The 22,580-nt window shown below is 41.8% G+C and overlaps 1 protein-coding gene across 1 annotated transcript in view; it reads right to left on the bottom strand.

Moving 5' to 3' along the window:
• Positions 1 to 22,580, bottom strand: part of LRRC2 (leucine rich repeat containing 2) — a 190,059-nt gene that overhangs the window by 128,977 nt on the left and 38,502 nt on the right. Inside the window, exons 4-7 of the mRNA XM_068928708.1 lie at positions 22,011 to 22,142; positions 21,253 to 21,332; positions 14,964 to 15,625; positions 13,818 to 13,899 (exon numbers count right to left, since the gene is read on the bottom strand). The gene's annotated coding sequence lies outside the window, so the exon portion shown is untranslated. The remainder of the gene's footprint in view (positions 1 to 13,817; positions 13,900 to 14,963; positions 15,626 to 21,252; positions 21,333 to 22,010; positions 22,143 to 22,580) is intronic.

Below are 22,580 nucleotides of genomic sequence, written 5' to 3'. Positions count from 1 at the left end.
TACCACAAAATGGGTTGTTTTGAATACACTAAGAATCTCTTCCCTCACTTGCTTAAGCTTTCAGCCCCTTGTTATATGACCATGCCAGTAGTTCTCTGGTAATCCATATTGTTTCAGAGTAGAAAAGATTTGAACTGCCAATGGCAAGGGGAAAGAAAGAAAAAAAAGAAAGAGGAAGGGTTTGAAGGTTTAAATTATTTAGAACATCTATTCTTTTTAAAGAAAAATAAGAGTTGGAAATGCTGTTTGTTCTATTTTTATACATCACCTTTTGAATTCACTTTTCTGTATCCCAAGGTCAAATCAAATCTATTATGGGAGTTTAAACATGCAAATAATGTTTGGGAAGCCTGAAAAATCCATTAAAATCCATTAAAAAAGATGACCTTGGAACATGTGCTCAGAAATCAAGACATCAGCAGGTATGTCAAACGTGAACAGAGTTTGCCTGCTGGCTGAAAAAACTGTTAAACTAATGTTCATCAATCTGGTCTTTTCTTGAGAAAGTTTAAGCAACATCAACCAGAAACACACGTTCTTTTCCAATCCAGAGCATAATTACAATATAGCTGTACTTTAATAAAAAATCCCAAGGTAGGCACCCAAAATAATATCATGTTTTAACTAAAAGTTACATTTCTTTGAAAATGCCAGTTCACACAGTTCTGCTCTCCCACCATTTGCCTGTGCTTTGTGCTTACTGATGTGCTACTAGAACTCCAATCTGAAACAGCATTGATTTTTATACCATTTTGATTGAAAGTAAAGTTCAAACTGCAATAAGGGCAGTATTTTGCATCTGCTCTTCCATTGTGTAAGTGACTGCACAAAGTGCAAAATAGAGTTGGTATATCTTAAAAATGAACGCAGCACCCCAGAAAGAGCTTCTCCTTACATTTTACGTAATTTAGATTCTTCTTCTCCCATTCTCATGAAGTGAGTCAAAAGGAGGAAAATCCATTGGGAGCCAGGAAGAACAGTGCCAGGAAGTGCCTACTTTAAATTGTCGCATTTCCCCCAACCCCAGACACTCATTGCACATTTTGTGCAGTTATGTCATAGAATAACACTTTGGAGTATGTCCTTATCAAGCTAGGACACACCAAAACCATCTCTTTAAAATGATAAAAAGGACCTTATTCTGTTCAGACTATAGCTTTTCCAGCCCAAGGCCACAGCAGTTCTGAGAACATATTTCTAGAATTAAGTCACTTTTCTGAACTTAGCAATTTCACCTTTAGTGTCTAGATGAATTATTTCATGCTCAAGTTCCACTGTGTTAGATTCAGGACTTTGGGCATGTAATCTTTATTTATCCAGGTGCTAGCAACACATTTTGATTACAACCTCCATCACAGGGGTAATCTGCCTAGGAGTTTTATAAATTGCCACCAACAAAAGAATCCAGAGCAATAAATATAATCTAGAGTCAATCAATAAAAATAAAAGTGGGATAACATTAAAATTCAAGTCTAAATGTCAAGAAACAAACTTAATCAGAAACCGGAACAGATTGACATGAAAATGGTTCTGGCAGTTTGAAAACATAAAAATATAAATTTTTAATTTATCTTGAAGGTCATAACAGAAGTCAAAGGGAGGTAAAAAAGTAAACTGTAATTTCTGTGAGGCTCAGAAATGAGCCACAAAAAAAGGAGTAAATGAACCTGACTGCAGGACCGGAAAAGTCATCAACTAAAAAATTGATAAAATTGATAAAATCATCAGGGCTGTGCAGAAACAACATGGTTAAAAAGGACACCCAGATGCTCTTCAGACTATTTTCCATAAAAGTAACATGCAGTTTCAGAGGAGCATAATATTCAGTTAATCAGTTTAAACCTAATAACTCAAATATTTATAAACAGCTCCTCAAAGAAACACTTCATTTCCCTTGATTTTTTCTAGCCACACTTCCACATTGCTTTCAAGTGTAACAGCAAGAGATTGAGTCATGCCAATCGCTTCTTATTAACTTTGTAATTAAAATGTGATAGATACTTGCTTATCTTCCTAGCTTTCATTATTTTACCATTCTTTTCTTCATGCTGACACTGCATAGCAAGATATGTGACACTTCCTCATTACAAATGTATAGTACAGAACTGCTCAAAGAAAGCTCACAACATTGACCAAAAAAACCAAAAGTTGTGAAGTTTTACCACCTTCTAAAACAAACACTAAGTAATCTGGACCCAAATCCTTTTAAATGCTATTTCTGAGAAGTACCCTCTGCGCTAGCACAAGAGTGACAGATACTCCATTTTAGCTGTATTAATGGCCCTTCTAGCGTATGGATAAAGGCTGACAGCTGTGAAGAATGATTCTGTCAGCAACTTAACAGACCTCTTAGCAGTTTAGCCCAAACTGAGAGAGCTTAAATACAGTTCTTTACTCCATAGTCCTTCCTGACTGATGTCCTTCCCTAACCAAGGGACTAGTCTCTGCAGTTCTCTAATTAAAGAGCAAATGAGCATAACTCAGCCTCCAGGGCTGCACTATGAATTTCAGCGATCACTCAGCAGCTCACCTTCAACGTGACACCCCATATGCTCCTCATAGTGCCACCCCTTCTTGTCCATGCAATTACGAGTGTTTGGGCTTTGGGGAACGCTCAGAGAAGAAGAGGCTGATCCATACCACAGTTTTGAGGTGCTTAAAGTTCTCAATGCTTAAGGAAAACTACTATATGACAGCAGGTTCACCTATTACATTCAGTATTTAGTGTAGTATTAACTAAAAAGGAGTTACTTGCATTCTAGAAAAGCCTACAAGCTTCATCCAGGATTTGGATACCATGCTACACAAAGAATATGAAATAACACCTGCCACACGGGGTTCCCCATGTAAAAGGGAAAAGTTCCCCATGTAAAAGGTACTAAGACGTGGCCAATTGCTCCACACATTGGATAACAGGACCCGTGTACAAAATAACCAGCACCACAGCTAGAACTGAAATCCATCGTCTCCCTAAAAAATAAGTCTAAAAATAAAAGCATCCTGAATCCAATCCATGAGACGTGCCAAGGCAAATACACTGGGTGGCAAAGAAGTCACACCACCCATGCAATTGGACTCTCACCATAACAGAATCAGGAAGAGGAAGAGTCAGATGCCAGTGAGAAACTAGACTCATTAAAAGAACAGGGAGATAATTTAAGCTGGAAAAACAGGGTAGATATCTTTTGGGTGCGATTTTCACAGAAATTTCACAGAATGGTTGAGGTTGGAAGGGACCTCTGGAGATCATCTAGTCCAACCCACCTGCTCAAGCAGGGTCCTCTAGGGTGCATTGTCCAGGATCACGTCCAGGCGGGTCTTGAATATCTCCAGCAAAGAGCAACCTCTCTGGGCAACCTGTGCCAGTGCTCAGTCACCCTCACAGGAAAGAAGTTTTTCCTCATGTTCAGATGGAACTGCCTGTGTTTCAGTTTCTGCTCGTTGCCTCTTGTCCTGCCATTTGGCACCACGGAGAAGAGACTGGCCTCATCCTCTTGACACTCTCCCTTCAGATACTTATACGCATTGATGAGATCCCTTCTGGGCTAAACAGGCCCAGCTCTCTCAGCCTTTCTTCAGAGGAGAGATGCTCCAGTCCCCTCGTCATCTTTGGAGCCCTCCGCTGGACTCTCTCCAGTAGTGCCATGTCTCTCTTGTACTGGGGAGCCCAGAATTGGACACAGGACTCCAGGTGAGGCCTCACCAGGGCTGAGTAGAGAGGGAGGATCACCTCCCTCCACCTGCTGGCAACACTCTGCCTAATGCCACCCTCGGGATGCCATCGGCCTTCTTGGCCACAAGGACACATTGCTGGCTCATGCTTAACTTGTTGTCCCCAGGACTCTCAGGTCCTCCTCGGCAGAGCTGCTTTCCAGCAGGTCAGCCCCCAGCCTGTCCTGGTGCATGGGGTTATTCCTCCCTAGGTGCAGGACCTTGCACTTGCCTTTGTTGATTTTCCTGAGGTTCCTCTCCGCCCATTTCTCCAGCCTGTCCAGGTCCCTCTGAATGGCAGCACACCCCTTGGGTGTATCAGCTGCTCCTCCCAGTTTAGTATCATCAGCAAACTTGCTGAGAGTGCACTCTGTCCCATCGGGTCATTGATGAATACATTGAACAAGACTGGACCCAGTACTGACCCCCGGGGGACACCGCTAGCTAAAGAAGTTAAAGAGTGTGAAGAAGCAGTATGTTAAACTAAAAAGGTTTGAAAGGGGCACAGCTGAAGGCCTAAGATTTATCACAGGTTTTCCCACTTTGAGCTCATCCTGTCACCTTTCTGTATTAGACATGGAGCTTTTCCCAAACATCACTGCTCGTGTTAGCTCAGCTGCATACGCATACACACATGAGCTGCAACAGCTGCTCAGTGGAAGCTACATTTGAGTTAGGTTTGGAGCCTAAGTTATGGTGTTTTGCTGGGCTTTCTAGTTTCATAAAAGACATTTCCCCACACTGGAAGATGTGTCCACCCTCTTCTTGCATAAAGGGGACTCAACTTGGATCAAACCTCTATCTTAAAAGCAGGACTGGTAAGACAGTAGCAAAGTTTCAAAGTTGATGAGAGATCCTCACATCTTACGAGGAACATAATGAAGTATATTAACATACAGAAGTCTTTTAGAATGGGCTATGAATTTACAAACTTGGATTTATCTCCCATAAAATGATAATCCTGCTCAGAGCAGCACTATGAGGAGCATTGTCTGCAGCTGCTCATAGCCATTTGGAGAGTTAGCCCAGCACAGGGACAGTTTGTAGAGTACTGTCACAGAGACTTAAAGACAGAGACATTTATGTCTGTTTTGATTTATGCCTCTAATAATACAATCTGCTATATGCTAATGAGAAGATATAATATCTTCAGCCTGCCTACACATCTAAAATTCATCCTACCTTTTAGGATATGTATTACTAATACAAGCACCTCCAGAGTGCTCCTCATAAAGCCAGAAACCTCCTCATCTCTTCATCCTCCTCTGCAACTTTTTTCTTATTAGTGAAAATAGCATGCAGGATCTTAGCTGCTGTTGCCTTAAAAGCCCTGAACCTTTCCCAGAGATTTGCTTTTATTCCCACTGCCCTTCTTGCATATATTCCTTTTCTGATCTTGCTATTCTCTATCCCAGGGGATTGAATGGAGGCTGCTCCAGTGCCAGGGGTCACTGGTGAAGTTTACTCTGAGATCTGAGTGCTTCATATTCCTGACCCTTTGCCCCTTCTCTGCCTCCGAAAGGAAAAGAACAAATCCACTGAGTAGCCTAATAGCAACCTGCCAAAATTCACTGTAGAAAATAAAGCTGGTTTTGAATTGTAAAACTGGTAGAGAGTTTTCAGGAACCGACTCAAATGCTTTAAAACTCTCCTGCTATTTCCAAAATCAGGACACAATCATCAATAGTTTTTCTTCTCCTTACCATGGGATGAGATTTTAATACCAGATGCCATCCCAGAACAAATTTTTATGGACAAGTAAAAGTCCTTTGAAACTAGCGGCTTATAATAGAAATGCTGACACAGCCTTATCTGTGGACAGGAAAGAACAGTGCTAGTATAATTACTGAATACAACCTATAATCGTCATAGTGCTCCAAGTCAAAAGGAAAATGAGAGGCTTTACATAATGCTGCAAATCTATCAGGGCTTTGATGTTGCTCTAATCCTGCACTACCTAATTGTTCATTTAACGTCCAAGCAATATGAATGAAAGTTAATATGTCATTTAAGATTATTGTAATTAGAAAGGTTAGAGCAGAAACCAATTGGAAAGAAAAATATGCTCTGTTTGAGTTGATTTACCCAAATTATATGCTGTTTTCAGAACATCTAAGCAGTGTTTTATGATTTAGGTCATGTTTTTAAGGGAAGGTGTAGAAGATTATCAGGTAGCCCATTCATAAAGAAAAGCAAACAGAAATCATCTCATATAATCCATGTATTGTTTGCAGGTTATTAATAGGCAATGTTACACAGAAGACCAAATCCGGGGATAGCCTTTTTACTCTCAGAGAGCAGTTTCAAAGCTGAGGATCAGCTGTACCAAAAGCAGTGGGACACTGATTGCTCCCATGAACAATATCAGCCTCCCTCCTAAAAGGAGCGATGTAGATGGGCCCTCAGTGCATACCAAAACCATACTTGCATACTTGCACCTTGTTTAAATAACATGCTACCTAAAGCCCTAGGAATCTTTATCTATCCTTTGCAAGAAAACCCAACAGCCTAAAAGCAAGCAGCAGCCAGTGAGAGACACCAAGGGTCTTCTTCCAGCCCTTGGGGACCTGTGGCACTGTGGGGCTGAGAAGACTCTTCAGCCCAGCTGGGGCAGGTGCAGAGAGGAGCAGCTGCGCTCAAGCTGAGGCCTGCAGCAAACTCCAGCCCTTGACACGAGCCAGCCTGCTTGCTCCTAGTCCATCTCTCCAGCCCGACACCTTTCACTTACTGCCCAGCACTTGAGGAGAGCTTTGCTCTGATCTCTAGGGTTTCACTCAGCTGCACTGGAGATTTTGGAAGGCCAGGAGACAAGCCTTTTCCAGAGGCTTCCTCAACACAAGCTCGAATCTTGGCCTGCACTTTAACAAACAAGTTTAGGCAGCAGACACTAGTACTTCCTCCTAAACCTCCCTAACTCCCAGCCTTGAGCTGTGCCCTCATCTCTGCCTCCCCCCTCCATCTCTTTTCTTGTGCCAGCAGAGCTGCTGGGGAGGCTGCACACTGAAGCAGGTCAGAGAGGCCATCCAGCTGAAATAAACAGATATATACACATTTTTGCTTGAGTAGTTTTCAACTAGATCAGCTCCCCAGTCTGCTTCTCTCACTGTTCACGTACTTGTTGAAGAGACAGAGAGGTGCCAGCGGAGTGGCTGATGGAGAGCAGAGCTGCACAGCACACAATTCATCCTGGTTATTTAAGCCCAAACTTCAGGCAGGCTTCATTCAGACCATGTCCAAGCTATTTAACATGCTACCTCCCCAGTTTGAGTGCAAAAGCATTTCATTAAAGACTGCTCAAACTTTAAAAAAAAAAAAAAGTCCAAAGCATCAAACAAACAGTAGCACACACTTAAAACTTACAGTTAGTTTTATTAATAGGCCTCAAAGCATTTAAAGACAATACTTAATATCCCATTCTTTTCTTGAAGGGGAAGCTAAAGCAGGGGACTGTTGTGCAGTTTGTCTTGGGGCACATTCCTGGCCAGTACTAGAGCTTGGTCCTGCTCCCAGCCCTGTGCACCAGTTCAGTCTCCTATCTGCCAGGGAACATCACGTGCTTGCCAGGCGCAATCAAAATACACCCAAACAGGCCAAAATATTGTGACCATTTAGTGCTTATGGGCTTTGGCTCATTCATAACTCATACTGCATGCCTCAGCATTACCTATCGTTTACTCCATTTGTCCTTTTCCAGAAACTCATACTCAACACAATGACTAAATCTGTCCTGGATAAGTACTTATTGAAGCCATGTTTTGTTCTCATGCTCGTTGTTTTTCAGTCTATCTCCTCAAAAATATTTTGTGCAAAGTAACTAAAAAGGGAAAATCCAATATTTTCACAATGGGAAGTTTAACAGTGCGTTATGAAAATTGATCTGGGGTTGAATTTTGTCAAGATAATCTGTGGAATCATGTCTACAGAAACTCTTAATTTTGGGTGCCTTCTGTACAAAGGAGTCATTCATCCAACATGTTTACATTAAAATGTTTTTGTTATTCAAGACAGTGGCCATCTCAAGTCAGAGACTATTCCATTCAATCAAATAGTCCTCCTTTATGCATAAGTTATGAACACGACTAATTATTTTTATGATTATGATGACCTTGATCTCTTCTTTTACAATTTCATTAAGTTCAAGAGCAATATTATTCAAGTAAATGCAGAAGAAGCTCTCTCTGAACACAGTGGCTTTTTAGAGTAAAAGATGGCCTCCTGATTTAATATTTCTCCACTTTCATACCATGAAAGGAATCAGATAACACGTAGCTGAGCTGGAAGGAGGAGTAATTAGCTAAGGAGCTACTGCTTTTTCTTTCAGTGATTCAAATGCTCAAAATCATCTTGGAGTACCGTCTTGTTCAATTCAATCTGTTACTCTGAAAAAAGACTTAGGAGATCCAGCATGCTGAATCACAAAGGCCAGGTTTTGGCAGATAAACTCAAAAGACAGCAGCTACATAACTCTAGAGGAGCTATGAAGCTTAGACTTTCCAAAGCCTCTGTCATTTTAGCCTGGCTATTTCCCACAGCTCTGCTTCTGCGCTGCCCAGAGCTGGCCCAGCCTGAGCCATCGGGCACCTTACTCATGCCTCCTTCAAGTACCACCAGAGACAAGTCAGCAAACAAATGCTCCAACAGAGCCAGTGCGCTGGCACATTGCACACACACACACCAGAATCAGCTCTCCTGCAGAGCACAGTAGGGACAGAACAGAGGCTGATACAGAAAAAAAGGGGACAAAAAGTCCTCTCTATTTCATTACTTGAAGTACTTTGCCTAGTGGTTAGAGTATGTTCCCACAAAGGGGGAGAGGCAGATTCTCCTTAGCCCCAAACATTTTCTGGCTACATCCCAGTGAAAATATCTCAAATATTTCATATTATTTGATCTCAGTTCGAAAGAAAGAAATTCACTGACATAAAGCTGAACACCTATAAACAATATATGAACGGAAATCAGTTCTTTTAAACTGACTAGCTGCACACAAAATCTTCACATGAGTGTATAACACATACAGAATCACCGAATCACAGAATGGTTGAGGTTGGAAGGGACCTCTGGAAACCATCTAATCTAACTCCCCTGTTCAAGCAGAGTCACCCAAAGCACGTTGCCAAGGATCATGTCCAGGTGGGTTTTGAATATCTCCAGCAAAGGAAACTCCACAGCCTTTCTGGGCAACCTGTGCCAGTGCTCAGTCACCCTCACAGGAAAGAAGTTTTTCCTCATGTTCAGATGGAACTGCCTGTGTTTCAGTTTCTGCTCGTTGCCTCTTGTCCTGCCATTTGGCACCACGGAGAAGAGACTGGCCTCATCCTCTTGACACTCTCCCTTCAGATACTTATACGCATTGATGAGATCCCTTCTCAGTCTTCTCTTCTCCAGGCTGAACAGGCCCAGCTCTCTCAGCCTTTCTTCAGAGGAGAGATGCTCCAGTCCCCTCGTCATCTTTGGAGCCCTCCGCTGGACTCTCTCCAGTAGTGCCATGTCTCTCTTGTACTGGGGAGCCCAGAATTGGACACAGGACTCCAGGTGAGGCCTCACCAGGGCTGAGTAGAGAGGGAGGATCACCTCCCTCGTCCTGCTGGCAACACTCTGCCTAATGCCACCCTCGGGATGCCATCGGCCTTCTTGGCCACAAGGACACATTGCTGCCTTGTTGTCCCCCAGGACTCTCAGGTCCTCCTCAGCAGAGCTGCTTTCCAGCAGGTCAGCCCCCAGCCTGTCCTGGTGCATGGGGTTATTCCTCCCTAGGTGCAGGACCTTGCACTTGCCTTTGTTGATTTTCCTGAGGTTCCTCTCCGCCCATTTCTCCAGCCTGTCCAGGTCCCTCTGAATGGCAGCACACCCCTTGGGTGTATCAGCTGCTCCTCCCAGTTTAGTATCATCAGCAAACTTGCTGAGAGTGCACTCTGTCCCATCATCCAGGTCACTGATTAATAAGTTGAACAGGATTGGACCCAATACTGGGGACACTGCTAGCTACAGGCCTCCAACTAGACACTGTGCCACTGATCATAACCCTCTGAGCTCTGCCTCTACCAGTGAGGTTAGTCCACTCATCTAACCCACACTTCCTGAGCTTGCTTATGAGGATATTATGGAAGCCAGCGTCAAAAGCTGTGCTGAAGTCCAGGTAGACTAGTTGGAGATGTGAAGGTTGGAGGCAGCCTTGGCTGCAGTGACCATGAGATGGTGGAGTTCAGGATCCTACGAGGAGGGAGCAGGGCAATGAGTAGGATTGCAACGCTGGACTTCAGGAGAGCTGACTTTGGCCTCTTCAGGGACCTACTTAGGGGAATCTCCTGGGATAGGGCCCTAGAAGGAAGAGGGGTCCAAGAAAGCTCGTTAATATTCAAGCGTCACTTCCTCCAGGCTCAGGATCAGTGCGTCCCTCTGAGGAAGAAGTCCATCAAAGCGGGCAGGAGACCTGCATGGATGAGCAAGGAACTCCTGGCCAAACTCCAACAGAAGAAGGAAGTGTACAGAATGTGGAAAAGGGGACAGGCCACTTGGGAGGAATACAGGGACATTGTCAGAGCGTGCAGGGATGCGACAAGAAAGGCTAAGGCCCAGTTGGAATTAAATCTGGCAAGGGATGTCAAGGACAACAAGAAGGCCTTCTTCAAATACATCAATAGCAAAAGGAAGACTAGGGAAAATGTGGGCCCGCTGCTGAATGGGGCAGGTGCCCTGGTGACAAAAGATACAGAGAAGGCAGAGTTATTGAATGCTGCCTTTGTTTCAGTCTTCACTGCTAAGGCCAGTCCTGAGGAATTCCAGACCTTGGAGACAAGAGAGGAAAGCTGGAGAAAGGAAGACTCTCCCTTGGTTGAGGAGGATCAGGTTAGAGGTCTTTTGTCTAAACTTGACATCCACAAATCCATGGGCCCCGATGGGATGCACCCACGAATGCTGAGGGAGCTGGCGGATGTTATCGCTAGGCCACTCTCCATCATCTTTGAAAGGTCTTGGAGATCAGGAGAGGTGCCTGAGGACTGGAAGAAAGCCAATGTCACGCCAGTCTTCAAAAAGGGCAAGAAGGAGGAGCCAGGAAACTACAGGCCTGTCAGCCTCACCTCCGTCCCTGGAAAGGTGATGGAACAGCTCACCCTGGAGGTCCTCACTAAGCATATGGAGGACAAGAAGGTGATCAGGAGTAGTCAGCATGGATTCACCAAGGGACAATCATTCTTGACCAATCTGATAGCCTTCTATGACGGAATGACTGGCTGGGTAGATGAGGGCAGAGCAGTGGATGTTGTCTCCCTGGACTTCAGCAAGGCTTTTGACACTGTCTCCCATCACATCCTCCTAGGTAAGCTCAGGAAGTGTGGGCTAGATGAGTGGACGGTGAGGTGGCTTGAGAACTGGCTGGATGGCCGAGCTCAGAGGGTTGTGGTGAATGGCGCAGAGTCAAGTTGGAGGCCTGTGGCTAGTGGTGTCCCCCAGGGCTCAGTCCTGGGTCCAGTCTTGTTCAATATATTCATCAGTGACCTGGAGGAAGGGACAGAGTGCACCCTCAGCAAGTTTGCTGATGATACTAAACTGGGAGGAGTGGCTGACACACCAGAAGACTGTGCTGCCATTCAGAGGGACCTGGACGGGCTGGAGAGGTGGGCGGAGAGGAACCTCATGAAGTTCAACAAAGGCAAGTGCAAGGTCCTGCACCTAGGCAGGAATAATCCCATGCACCAGGACAGGCTGGGGGCTGACCTGCTGGAAAGTAGCTCTGCCGAGAAGGACCTGGGAGTGCTGGTGGACAACAAGTTAAACATGAGGCAGCAGTGTGCCCTTGTGGCCAAGAAGGCCAATGGTCTCCTGGGGTGCATTAGGCAGAGTGTTGCCAGCAGGACGAGGGAGGTGATCCTCCCTCTCTACTCAGCCCTGGTGAGGCCTCACCTGGAGTACTGTGTCCAGTTCTGGGCTCCCCAGTACAAGAGAGACGTGGCACTACTGGAGAGAGTCCAGCGGAGGGCTACAAAGATGATTAGAGGGCTGGAGCATCTCTCCTATGAAGAAAGATTGCAAGAGCTGGGCCTGTTCAGCCTGGAGAAGAGAAGACTGAGAGGCGATCTCATCAACATGTACAAGTATCTGAAGGAGGAGTGCCAAGAGGATGAGGCCAGCCTCTTCTCCGTGGTGTCCAGCAACAGGACAAGAGGCAATGGGCAGAAACTGAACCACAGGAAGTTCCATCTGAACCTGAGAAAAAACTTCTTCACTGTGAGGGTGACAGAGCATTGGAACAGGTTGCCCAGAGAGGTGGTGGAGTCTCCTTCGCTGGAGATATTCAAAAGCCGTCTGGATGTGATCCTGGGCAATATGCTCTAGGTGACCCTGCTTGAACAGGGAGGTTGGACTAGATGATCTCCAGAGGTCCCTTCCAACCTAAACGATTCTGTGATTCTGTGATTCTGTAGACAACATCCACTGCTCTCCCCTCATCTACCCAGCCAGTCATCCCATCATAGAAGGCAATCAGGTTGGCTAAGCATGATTGCCTTTTGGCGAATCCATACTTCAGGAAGCTGAAGGGAAGAGACCCTCCAGGGTCTCCCAGAAGCCTCACAGCCCTGCTTTGAAGCAGGGCTTCAGCAAGCTACTGCAGCCTTTTAGCCAAGGAGCCACATAATCCATCTTCCCTTACAAGCTCAACCCTACTGAGGATGACATGATAAAAACCCAAAAGAGGTACTTAAATTGTTCAAGAGGTTCAAGCTGACACCACAGAATATTAGTATTAACAGTCTATGACCAGAATATTTCAACTTTCAGAGGTTTTTTTCCTCATATTCTTTTTTTTCCTCTTCACAGAAGTTGTCAGCTCACCTTTGGCAGCTAATTTTAACTAACTTACACAGTAACTTTTAATCAAATAATTAATATACTATTCCCTGTGACAGTTTAGTAATAAGGAAGATGACACAGTATAATGTTCTGACATAATCTGCCTCCTTAGAAAACTCTAATCCCCATTAATTGCCTTGTTAAGCATGACTCAGAACTCAAACAGGCAATTAGTAAAGCACACCACAGTGACTGTGGAGAAGCTTCCTGTTACTACAGCCCAAATTACACCTCCCCCAGGTGTCAGACTGTGAGAGAGGACCTGCTACTACATGTCTATCCGTTTTGTGAGACACACTGAACAGGAACTGGCTAAACTGAATATGGTCCTGATCAGCACAAGAGCAAGACAGAAAGGAGTAACTGTAGCTCATTCACGCATTTTAGTCCCTTAGCAAGTTACACCATGCCTGTGGAAGGCAAAGACTGTTGCTCTGTCCTTGGGTCTCTACACAGGCCTTCTCCCTGATGGACTTTGAGGCATTTTCCTGATTCTACCTGAGCAGGCAAGTTCACCCTATCCCCATCTTCTAGTGGGAATCAGGGTCTGCTCTCCTTCACACTTCTGAATGTTTCCACTGTGTGGGGACCTTCTTCCCCTCACTGAAGTTTTCGTGTCTTGCATGTCCTGGTTTCTCATAGGAGATACTGATTTACAAATCAGTCTGATAACCAGGTAGTGTCACTAAGGCAATGTCTCCATAGCAGTATTATATTAATCTACCTTCCTCACTCTCCAGGAAGGAGCATAACTGTGTTAAGATGAGGAGCATCCACCACACCTTGTTAAACTACCATACATGATTTTCCTGTGAATCCTTTGCCTCTTCACAGTTCTGTCTTTGTTCATATTAATTGGTTTGAACTATGAGCAGATGTCTCACAAGACAAAAGTCCTCTCTTGCCATTTTTCTCCTCATGCATTGTAGAAAATCTACCAGAATCCATAAAAATTATATGAGGAGTAAAACTAACACATTACCCTGATTATCTTCTTGGCATTCATTATTTTTCCAGTGCCACTTCTGAACAGCTTCTCTGGCAGCAAAGAAGACCCAGTTCTGAATGATGTGATTTTGACAGCCTTTAATAAGAAACAGATGGCATGTATTTGCAGTGGTGCAGGTGGCTAGATTTGACTCTGCTCTTTCACAGGGATGCAGATGCTACTCTCATTCAAGTAATAGAGGAAAAAGAGGAGCAGGAGATTTAAATTTAATGTTTATTTTGGCAAACTATATATCTGGACCAACCTGACTTGGTGAAGTGCCACTTCAGGATGTTGTCATCTAGAACTGATATACAGAAAAGGGTAGTGATGCAGAACTGAAAGACCTGCAGAAACAGAAGAGCTTTTAGGTTACAAAGGCCAAGTGGAAACCTGCACCAAGCTCAGCCTGGAGGGGCAACAGCAGCAGAATGTTATCGTGAAATCTCTCCTTAAATGACATAGAGACAAGACAACTTTCTGGCTGTAAGCTGAGGTGGTACAACATGGCTGAAGGTGCACCAGAAAGAGCTTAGCCCCTTTTGGTGTTCTGGGGACCACAAGATATAATAATTACTTTGGGGTTGGGGTAACCAAGTTCCACGTGTCTCTAATAATGTGAGGGCTGTTTTGCAGGCAACTGAAGGGAAATTTTCTTTGCTTGGCAGAGAGGATGTCTTGCATGCCCTGGGTGAATCAGGAGAGCTGTGTGGGAATAACTAAAGGAACAGAATCTTTTGGGAAGATTTTCAGGTGGAAGTAGCCAAATCTGGTGGTGATGACTTGTCAAATCATTGAAAAACTCTGAAGATAGATAAGACTGATATGGAACAGGTTTGTGTGCCCTCAAGATGTGTAAAGGAATGAAAGAAAAAATAGCTGAATGAGCACTTCTGAAGAAAATGTTTTTCCTTGCTAAGCTGTGGAAAAATAGGGAATTATCTATACTTTCTGTACTTCTTTATGATACCAGTAGTCCAGCACTAATAAACAGAGCTCCTCTGTTACTGTTCCAAGCTGAAAATCTTCATAGAGGTATTGACTGAAGAAATTATCTTCGTGGGATCTTGTTTGCTGTAAAGGTTCTGTGCATTAATGATATTTGAGACCAATACACTTCTAAATTTATTTTCAAATCTATTTCTATGCCTGCTCATGCATTAAACATGATGTTAAGAGACATATTTCATTGTTAGACCATTAGTTGGCACTAATTTTCTGAACAAATGTGGGCAAGGGAGTAGTGCATGGGTTGGAGGTGCAAAAGCAGGTATGACAAGAAAGGGTTGGTGAAGGCAATAAGTCAATATGAGGTTGATATAACAGGGAAATAGGTTTAAATCTTTAAGCTGATTGTGGAGATATGTTCATCGTCGAGGGGAGGTTTAAACAATGAGACACAGGCTCTTACCTCTGTCTCTTACGGCACTGTATAATGAATCCTTGAAGGAAATAGATGAAAAACCCCATTAAAGTTGTATTGTAATATTGCACAGAGCATTTGAAGAGAAAAGATCCCTCTGTAACGTTTTCACAGTGGCTGCTAGCAAGCTCTTCTCCGTGCTGTTTTTTTCAGAATACCCAGACGGTTCTTGTGGATGGCCAGTATGGCATGTCCTACAAACTTGGAGAGACGCTCTTCCACATTTCCACCTAGTCAGCCCCACATATAGAGGTGGAGAGGGCAGTGGATGCATAGACATGTGGATGCTTTTCCGCTTTCTGCTGAAAACCAATGCTCTCTTCTGTCTCACTTGTAAGAAGAGACTCTGCTTAGAGAGACAAAGGCTATACACCGAGGTACCAGAAGGGGTCACCCCAAGTGTGGAGCTACACAGCATGGGACCATACGTGGGCCTTCTGTGAGTTCTCCAACAGCATCTTTCAAAAAATAAACTCCTTTTTGTCAAAAATTCTTGTCCTGAAGAGGATGAGTGCAACTCCAGGATGAAGTTAACAGCATACCTTGGTTTTGGCAAAGAAGTTGGACTATGAAACTTTCCTGCCTCCAGCAGTTCACTTCTAGCCCTGTGCCGCAGTTCAAAGCACCAATGCAAATACTTGGGGAATAAACTGTAATGCAGATCACAGAAATAATTTGTGTTAAAAACAACTCAGAAAAGTCTCTATATCTACACTTGCAAATACTAAATGATTTATTTTAAAAACAAAATGTGTGTGAGCCCAAAGAACTTTAAAAAGAGACATTTATTGACATTTCTGTGGTAAAATATGACTGTCTAGAAAAGTAAAAAGAAAAACAACTGATGTGCCTTCTCCACTTTCATCTACTTCTGCAGAGACTTAATTGAGTCCTAAGGCTATTGTTCTTTTGACATCTTTAACTCATTAACAGGAAATTAACTCTCCCTTTATTTGTGTCAGTACCATGCATGACCTCTCTTTGAATAGATAGCTCCTGAAAAGTAAGACATTATATTCTCGTCTTGAACTTGACTGGGAAATGGATTTTTCTAAATACCAATTAGTAAGTTTCCATTTCCACTTGTCTGACTGGACGCCACCAAAAAAAGATCAAGATACGTCTATTATGCTCATGGGATACATCTTGAGGAAACACATGGGGTTTGGCTGCTTTCGAAACAGACATACTCCAAGGAGAAAACACACTAAACGCATCCAATGGTCAGTTTTAAAAAGCGATGCCTTTTACAGATTGAACATACCCGTTCTTTTTATTGACTGATTTGTTTACTGACTTGCTTGCTGTTATTACAAAGAAAACCCAGTTAGTTCAAGGAATCACAATGTCTGATCAGCGTAGACAGACATTTGCACAGTGTGAGTGAAACCTGAAAAACAGTGAGATTACAAAGCATGCATACAGCAACTATATCTGTAATTAATCCTACTAAACACTGCAGATTTGTCCAATTTCCCCAGAAGTTGTCTGACAACATGAAGAGTGATAAGGGAGTGTTTAAAATATTAACGTAATTATGCATAATACAATTTTGCTTGTCTTTAATCTTAACATTTGATTTTTTGTTTGTTTTCTGATTATCTTGACCATGAACTTACCTCTCATATGCGACCCACATTTAGACAACCCCAACCTCTTAAAATCCCCTGCTCTGCTGCTGTTTAATCCTGCAAGTGTTTCAGGCATCTTAAAAGCCTTAATTTCTTCCCAAAAAGCACATACAGAAATGCCTACACAGTGGTGCTACTTGGCTGCTCAAATTGTGGAAGTGAGTCTGTGAATTATCAGTAGCCAAATGCAGAACATGAGACTGATATTTGACAACACTGACCCAGGGTAAGAATTCCATGAGCTTACGGAGAAGAGAGTTATATATCATCTTCACAAGATTCAGGAAGCTGCATTTTCCTCCTGAAATGTGTATATCAAAAAGATAAAAACCATAACCTTCGTAATTGTTTCAAAAATAGTTTTAACTATTAAATGGGCAGACTTGCTTTCTTGAAGCCATTTATATCACTACTTTCTCAGCAGTAGGTTTATGAACATCTTTTTGTAACTCATCACTTCACATATATGAATGAATATAGGCTTGTAACCCTCCTCATGCAAGGGAATACTTTTATCTGGGTTTTATAAATGGGGAACTGAACCACAGAGATATGAATCAACATGCAGGCGAGTGAACATTAGCACTTTCTGGATGATGTGTTTGGAAGAATTGTAATTTGCCAGCCTTACGTACCATATTTTCAAGTAGATAACTGGTTGTAGCATGTTGTGCTAAGTTGTGCTTAGAATGCAGCTAAAGAGTTTCTCACTACTGTGCTATGGGAATACATGGATTTGATAAGACTCTTGGCATAAATATACACAAATAGGAGAGAAACTGCGGAACTCATTTAAGAAGTGAATTAAGGTAATTGTAATTGACATTGATAGAACTGAAAAAAATAATGAATGAACTTACTATTGTGATCTAAAGTTCTTGAGATTTAATCTATGTTTCTAAGAAATCACACTGTTATCATAGTGCCAGGCAAATGGCAACATGATGATAAGACCCAGCATTGACAAAATTCAGCCCTCTCTGTGTTAACTGTCCTGCTATTTCCATGCGCCTCCCCCTCCTGCCCTCTGCACTCTGAACCATTAGGTTTTAAAGAGCTGCTAATTTTTATTGCACCTACCCCAAAGCCCTGGCTTTCAACATTTTGGCTTACAGAAGAATCAAACAGAAAGCCAAAAGGAAAGTAGAAAGTTGCAATTTTTGTTTTAACAAGGAAGCATCACAAAGCAAGGTAATCTCTGAGGTTTACTGCTATTTTTTGTTCAATTTTTAAAAAGATTACGCTTTAGAACAGGGATCAGTACTTCAATCTTCAGTAATTTGATTTTATATCAAGATATTTATAAGAAAATGGTCAAAATAAATTTGCTACTGATATACCTTCAAAAATCAAACATTAAAGAAGGGACAGAACATTAGAGAAAACAAATAGGCTTGGCTTCAAATAGCATAGCAAGGACTCTGAATATCCAAGGAATGAGCAGGAAGTTTGCAAGCTCATTTCACATTCAGTATTCCTTTGGTAACTCTGGACGCCTGAAGGCTCACTTCAGCAACTGCACATTTATCTTATTTTTTAATTAAATCTAATATAGTTATTGTATGTTGTAAACGACCAAAAAGGAAATGTTAGCATCTAAAAATCATTCATCTACCATCTGTGTTGCCAGAATTTTTATCTTGAAATGTGGAATGATGAAAGAATAATTCACATGATATAAATGTGATAGAGTGCACTGAACCACTTCCAGTGGGATTACTCACAGCACGCAAAAGTTTAACCCATGCTTAAGGCCCTAGATTTCAGCCACAAATCCTGTTCATTTGCTTTGGAATGAGTGGAACTGTTCAGCTAAATGACCTAGATTTACTGTAATCTTTGGAGAGCTTTCAATGAAAAGCTGTTCAAATATCAACTACTAACTATTATTTAGAATCATTAACCTAAATCAAAGTTGACAGAAATGAGCACCACTTCAATTTACAAGTCTTATTCTCCTTAAACTGTCCCAGGATGCTGAGGATGGTAATTGTTTTGAAGTTCTTTGTATGTTTGTATGTGGAAGGTATGGTGGAAAGAGATAGGATCAGCCTTAGGGAGTAAATCATTAAAAGAGGAATGAATTGCTCTGGGAGATTAGTGCAAGTTACTCCTCAGTCATTATGCCTTTCAAAGAGGCAATCTTTCCTGACTGAACTCCAAGGGCAATTTCAAATAAGTGGATAGGATTGTTAAACTCCTGCCCTGAAAGAAATTCCAGAGTCCAGCAAATCAATCTGAAAAGTAATAACAGTATATAAAGCATACATGCCTTTTTCCGCGTATGTCAATCTATTGTAAACCTAAACTCATGGCAGCACACCACTACATGACAATCCCAGCCTTCATTTGTAAAAATTCAGTAGTATTTGTGAGAGCAGAGTTTTTGAAAAAATGACACCTAAAATTATTTTCAAAACAATGGCGAGAAATAGATGGCAAACCAATAGAATGCCTGAGACCTCTGAACACAACCTTGTAGAGGGGTCAACCAGTTATTGCAGAAAAGCTGGTATTTCACAATACTGCAAACGATATATTAAAAGTATTCTTTGAGCATGAGTGTAATAGATTTCCTTCTGACTTTTTCCTCACAACCTTGCATGAATTTAGTGACATTTATTTAGTTAGAGCAAAGCAAATTCTAGAGAATAATTTTTTTTTAAATTAGATCACAATAAACTTGCTTCAAATTTAAAAAAGAACTTAGTTCATTAAACTTAGTTTAAATTCACGTATGAAATTCATATACAAAATTCTACACAATCACTCATTTTTATGAATGATTAATTTTCTAAATTAATAATAAATATATTATTGCATAGCTGTATGAGTATTCCTAGACTCACCTACCAAGACACTAACGGTATTGTTCAGATAAACCAATCAATCTTGACAATCAAGTTAAAAATATTACCTTTCAGATCAATTCCTTATTTATTATAGGGATTGTATTTTGTTGACCATATAGCTCTGAATTTAAGTCACTAACTGCTCCTGACTCATGACACTGCAAGTATATTTTACGATAATGTGAGAGCAGAGGGAGAGCAGAGGGAGAGCAGAGGGAGAGCAGAGGGAGAGCAGAGGGAGAGGAGCCCTCAAGTGAGAAATTTTTGCCCCAGAGAGCACTTCATAGCAGGGCCTGTGATAAATCCACCACCCAATGCCACGGTAAAGTGCTCAGTTAATGAAGAGAGGTCAAGCAGGGAAATGGAAGACAAGAGTAGAAAGGTGTTGATCGTCTGTAAATGACTTGCTGCAGGGTTAAAGCAGTGTTAAAACCCCGAAAGTGAGGTACACCAAATTTTTCTTGGTTGACGAGCAAAGGATTGGTTTTACTTTCAGTTCTGTATTTCACCAAAACACCTCTGTCAAGCTAATTCTTCTGTACATACATTGTAGCGTAAAAGTTCTAGCAAAGGAATTTCACTTACAAAGAAAGGTGTGAAATACAGGCAGACCAGAGGGGGAAAAATGAAGTTTATTAGGTAAGCAAAGACTTTTTTTTTAATAATAAAAACCCCAGTCTTGAGAATATTTGCTACTGCATATGGAAAATGAAATTTATGAATTTTGTTATATTCTTGTATTTTACACATTTCTTTTACATTTTTTTCCCAATAGTCATTTAAAAGTGGGGGATCTATTCTTCCATAATACTTGTGTTGCATGTAGGAACGGTTTTATTTCCTTTCCCCTCATATGATACAAAACAATGTGTAGTTATAATTAAGTTTCACTAACTTCATACTGTAATTTAATAAGCTTTTTGTGGGGTCATTATTCATATATCTTAATCTTTGTATTGTAGATTTCTTTTAAGTTTGGCATTACCTTTACAAGCACTGCAGTGTAAGAGTGGTAAGACATAGCCTTTATTTCCTGTTTTGACTTTTATGGGTGCTGGTTCTTTCAAGTAAAGAAAATCTTAAAGGCTCTTCCTTCTCCCTCCTCTAAATAACTAGTGTAAAAATAACTACATTAGCACTCTCAGCTTTCAGACACCTTTATGCATGAATGGAGTTACTCTTATGCCTAGCATTACCCATATGCTTGTAGGGTCACTTTGGCTTCTCTTACGGAGCCAGACTGTGGCATGATGAAGGATGCCTGAGATTCATATGGAGGTTCAGAGGGAGGGAGACCTGGTTATAGGGGTCCATCTGCTGTATGTTCAGGATCCAGAGCATAGGCCCTGATCTCTTCTAATTACTTTTCACGTAGATAACAAAATTAACATTACAAAGATTCCAGCGTTTTTTATTTTATCATTGCACCACCTCCTGAACCCTTTTAATAACAACTGGATTGAACAACAAAGCAGAAAAACAAATAGGTAACCTCAGCTATAAAACACCCTTCAGCATCTCTGTCGCTTTCTAAAATAACAACTTTGACACTTCTTACTTTCATGAGAAATAATTTTTCCTGTCAATTACTCTAGCTACTGTTATATGTTAATTCTGCCCTTTAGCTGTTCCCAGAAAGGTGTTACAATCCTTTCTTAATTGATATGTTAAAAGGATGTGAAGGGGGAAACAATTCCCTGATCCAGAAAAATTGGAGCACATCTTTAAACACTTTCAAGGAAATGAATAATCTCATTTCCAAGAGAAAACAAAGAATCCCCTCAGATGTCTTACCTTTCACCGGGTTAACACATGGTTAAGTCGTTCATCAGGGAAGGAAACAATTGATTCTCATGTCCACTATGAAGATGTATCTGCAGGAGAAAAAGGGCACCCAGGTTACATAATAACCTGTTTTCTTGAGGGTGCTTTCTGGTTCGATTTGCTATATGCACAATACTCTGCATTGTTACACACTGACGTACGTATTTTAAAAACATACACACACACACATACGCAACCCTCAACCTACTCAGGGAAACATGCAAACCTCATGACAAAATATTTCACACCAGAGTGTGGTTTCTTTAGCAGTTACTGGGGAGTCCTTGAAACTGTGAAACCTGATGAGTAGGTGTGCAGCCCTCGGCCACACAGCTAGCAAGATCATTTCATGACCACATGGACATTTGTGAGCTCCTAAAGACGTCACAGAAATGGCTGTTAAAATACCCTGCAAAGTACTTGAAACATGTTGGTGGAGAAATGGGAAGTGCTATGCCTTCATTTCTTTACTTAATGTTTGAATTGGTGCAGAAAGCTAAAAATGACTGATGATTAAAAATAAATAAATAAACAAACGTAGGTGTGGATCTGAGCTCAGAAGCTTGCGTCACATCCTTCTCCCTTCAAAGGTAATGTGACAGCTTCAAGGTGTGTCCAGTCAAACACTGAATAGTATATGATCAGAAAAAGACCTTTCGCCTCATGCTCATGATCTTTCAACACAAGGGCAGTTTCAGGAAGAAGCCCGCATATACAGAGCAACTCACTGTGTTTCATACACAGAGTCCAAAAGGCCACGGTCAGACCCTCCAGTCTGTGCCTTGGGAAATGTACTGTCCGAGCATTGCTTCTTGCTGCCTAGGAGTTCTCTTCTTCACCAAAGATGTTCGTTTTTGTTTCTAAAGGAAACAAAAAAAATTTGGCGGCAATAGAGATGTCTCTCTTAGCCTGCTCTCAGTGCTATTACCGAAGTCTGAGAACTTCACTTGCCACAGGAATATTAAGGGATCTGGGCTGAAAGCTATTGCCATGATTCAGAGAGAATTATTTCCTTTTACATTTCCTAACATTTCCTCCAGATGTCATGGAGAGTGAAAAGAACTGATACTTTTATACTTGATGTAAGACATGTGATACTCTCTTCAACTGCTGCTATACGTGCAGTGCCTTCTCACTAGATATATATGGTACCTGTTCCTCTTCACCGCCTAGAAGCATCTTCCTAAGCATTTCTAAAAATACAGGCTAGTAAAAAGTTTTCTCTTCTTTCCTGTGCAATCTTCCTACCTGTACTTTTTTACTGAGCATCCAGATCAACCTGTCCCAGGAAAATTCTA

This window comes from Struthio camelus, chromosome Z (genome assembly GCF_040807025.1).
Source record: "Struthio camelus isolate bStrCam1 chromosome Z, bStrCam1.hap1, whole genome shotgun sequence".
Classification (NCBI taxonomy): domain Eukaryota; kingdom Metazoa; phylum Chordata; class Aves; order Struthioniformes; family Struthionidae; genus Struthio; species Struthio camelus.
The sequence above is the reverse complement of the archived record's forward strand: the minus strand, read 5'-3'. Positions and strand labels throughout refer to the sequence as shown.